Source organism: Chrysochloris asiatica, unplaced genomic scaffold (assembly GCF_000296735.1).
Source record: "Chrysochloris asiatica unplaced genomic scaffold, ChrAsi1.0 scaffold00006, whole genome shotgun sequence".
In the NCBI taxonomy this organism is placed as follows: domain Eukaryota; kingdom Metazoa; phylum Chordata; class Mammalia; order Afrosoricida; family Chrysochloridae; genus Chrysochloris; species Chrysochloris asiatica.
The window spans coordinates 6,954,558-6,958,284 of record NW_006408524.1 but is presented as its reverse complement, the minus strand read 5'-3'; the positions used below and the strand labels follow the sequence as shown (position 1 = coordinate 6,958,284).

General features: G+C 40.4%; 1 pseudogene; it reads right to left on the bottom strand.

The window, feature by feature from the left end:
• Window positions 1-2,518: 2,518 nt before the first annotated feature.
• LOC102838121 lies at window positions 2,519-3,409 on the bottom strand (annotated as a pseudogene).
• Window positions 3,410-3,727: the final 318 nt, after the last annotated feature.

Here is a 3,727-nt window from a genome sequence, read left to right as displayed (position 1 = left end):
AAACAAACAAAACAAAAGCCCAGAACCAAACCCTACCCGGTCCCACACCAATCACAATAGTTGCTAGGTCTGAGCCCACTGCCACTGTCCCTGTGCCAATCCATCTCACTGGGGGTCTCCCTCAAGTTTAGCAAGCATGGTGTCCTTCTCCAGAGACCAGTACCTCCTGATAATATGTCTGAAGTACAAGAGATGAAGTCTGGTCATCTTGTCTTCTAAGGAACATTCTGGTTGTATATCTTCCAAGACAGATTTATTTGTGGTTCTGGCAGTCCATGGTACATTTTTTTTTTTTTTTCTGGTGAAATTGTACTTTATTTACACATATGTCATTAAAATAATATAAGCATAAAACAAAGAACATCACAATAGTGCCCATGACATTTTATCGGCAAGGAGGAATCAGGAAATGATTCAAATTCCCAAGAAGACATTCTAAGACAATTACAAGTATAGTTCGGTTATACAATGTCAAAATTAGGTCTTATCCCACTTAATCTACAAACAAAACAAAAGGAGTTAAAGGTTTATCCTGTTTAGTATAAGAATTTTTACATTACATATATAGCAGTTCATTTCTCAGAAAGTGATATCTGTAAATCAAACTTTTAAAAAAGAGGTTTCCATTATGCAATTTTATTAGAAAATCTCAAAACTGCACAGCTATGCAATAGTTCATAAGGACCACTACATTGTTCTGGATTAGTATGTGTTGTTGTTGTTGTTAAGCACCGTGGAGTCAGTTCCGACTCATAGTGATCTTATACAGAGTTTCTAAGGCTATAAATCTTTATGGGAGCAGACCCATCCAGCTTAATAGGGAACTACATTTTGGACTTGAAAAAGGCAGCAATAATTATATTTTGACTTTTATTCTAATACTTGAATGTGGTTAAGGCGACAATTGAAATATAGTAAATGAAGGTCTACATACTCTAATGCCGACGTGGAATGAAGCCAATGTTACTTCATTGGTTTTGTGTACAGACACAAGTGAAAAAAACACTAAAGGTGATCATTCTACATGTAATATTAATAATGCAAATGTAGAAATAAAGTCATAGCAACAGCTCTACTCCATATCTTAGATAAAAATGACTGATGAACAGTGACTGATGCTAACAGAAAGCTAAGTCTTTCTCAGTTATCTTCATCCTAATGGCTTATGGAAGCATCGAGTTTCCCGTGATGGTCAGTACACCTGTGAAACCAGGATAAGGCTACAGCTATCTTGAAGTTTGAACAAGAGACAGGTCAGAAGGGGACTAGAATGAAAAGTGAAGCATCCAGCTGATAAGAAGAGAGGGCATAAGCATAAGAACACCCACACTTGCAGATAGTACCCACTTGACCTGGCTTTAATGGCTGATGATCAGAACTCAACTAGAAGAAGAAAGAAGAGGAAAAAAAGAGTAATCTGATAAAATTTGATGAACTTGACCTACACCTATGGATATGTTTTTGTTGTTCTTAAGTGCTGTCGAGTCAGTTCCGACCCATAGCGACTCTGTACAGTGTTTCTGAGGCTGTAAATCTTTATGGGAGCAGAATGCCTCATCTTTCTCCTGCAGAGTGGCTGATAGTTTCAAACTGCTGGCCTTAAGGTTCACAGCCCAATTCATAACCACTATGCTACCAGAGCTCCTACGGATATAGTAGCTCAATAAAAGGAACAAATCTTTACAGCAAGGATCATTCCCAAACTCTGCATACATAGAGTAGATAGACAGGGATGGGTACCTTGGACATTGACTACCCAAAATGGGGGTGGGGTGGGTGGGCTACAAAGGCAAGAAGTGACTGGCTTACAAGCTTTCCTGAGGGAGCCTAGATCCAGAGGGCATGGAGGAAGGTAGAATCTCTATGGAGTAGTATCCAATCTGTCTGGGTGGGGCTCATGAAAGGAGATGCGGATAGGTCTTCTGTGGTACAATGGTGAATACTTGTTATCAGCACTGACTGTGAGGGTTGGAAATGTAAAGGTAGACATTTTGTAGCAAAAGGAGGGGAGTTATTGACTTTGCAGTCTAGGAGCGGAGGTCCCTGGGACCATCAAGGGAGAAGAGCAGAGTGTGGGACCCTACTCAGAGAAGCAGTGATGCCAGAGATGGAGGCAGAGATGATGACATGGTGAGATAGAGCACCTGAGAACTTTAGACCCAGAGAGGGAGAGGGGTTCTGTGCTGATGACTGGGGGGCAGGCTTGCAGAGTATACCCTTTGGTTGGTTGATGATGCATGGAGGGGATTGTAACCATGGCAATGAAACAATATTTGATAGGATGAATGTAAAGCTAATGTTCTCCCATGTAAACTGTCACATAATTCACAACAAAACATTAAAAATAAAATAGAGACAGGTCAGAAGGTAGGGTTGCCAACCATATAGAAGGGAGAAAGGTGGGTCCTCATGCAGCATGTGCTCAGTGGCTCCTGGAAAGCTTCTTGTGCATAATAGAGAGTTGCTGAAGAAGTAAACTGGAGAACTTCAGCTATGTCTCTGTCAGGAGACTCGGCTTTTAAATCTCAGGAATGGTATGATCCATTGGGCTTTTTACGATGCTTGGTGCCATCCGTTTTATAATATGCTCAAATATGAAAGCAGACATGATTATAATAGTAACTACAATCCCAGATGTTGATAGCATGTCTGCAATTTGAGAGTCCTTTAATCCAATGATATTCTGTCCATTGACCTTACAGATGTTATATTCAGTGAGAAGACCATTTCTGGCTGCAGAACTGTCTTTCACTATGGATGTTATTTTCCATTTTTAAAGATAAAACTGACATGTCCAGTATTATCCTTATGCATGGTAATAGTCCATTCAAAGGGTCTGTCACAAATCATCATGGTAATCTTCTCTCCAAATACCTGTTTAAGCACTTTGTGTGCTTTGTCCGAGCTCTAGCCAGCACAATTTTCACCATTAATCTGGAGTATCTGATCCCCAAATCTCAGACCAACCAAATGATGTATAATTAGCCTGGACTAGCTGAACAAATACACCATTATCTACTGATTTAAGCCTGAGGCCGCTTTTTCCATCTTGATCCTTACACAAAGTAACTTCACGAATTCCTTGCTTAATTTCTGCTCTTAAAATTCCAACCTCCTTACCAGTTACTGGAGCCACCATCTGGTTCATACTGAAAGGTGTTGCTATCACCCCCTGCCCTGATGCTCCTGGAACCAAGGCCATGACTGGATATATTTCTGCTTTGTTTAGACTCAGACCCATGTACTGAGACAGCTGGGATACAATTGAGGAGAGAAAGTTCCATCTTGAGAGACAGGAGAAGAGGCTTCTGACAAGATTGCTGGGTTGGCAGGGTTTGAAGAAAAGGCAACTTTGTGCCTGAATTACTTTGTCAACTTTCAGGTCTTCAAGAGACGTGTACACAGACATTTTTGCAGAACTTTTCTAGGCCACAGGAATCTACTCACAGCTGCCTTCTCAAGGTCTGGGAACACACTTCAGTCCATGGTACGTTTAATATTCTTGTCTAACACCATAACTCAAATGCATCCATTCTTTTATGGTCTTCCTTATTCATTGTCCAACTTTCACATGTATATGAGGCTATTGAAAATACCATGGTTTAGGTCAGGGACATCATAGTTTTCAAAGTAACATCTTTGCTCTTGAACACTTTAAAGAGGTTTTGTGCAGCAGATTTGTCCAGTGCAATACGTTGATTGATTTCTTGTCTGCTGCTTCCATGAG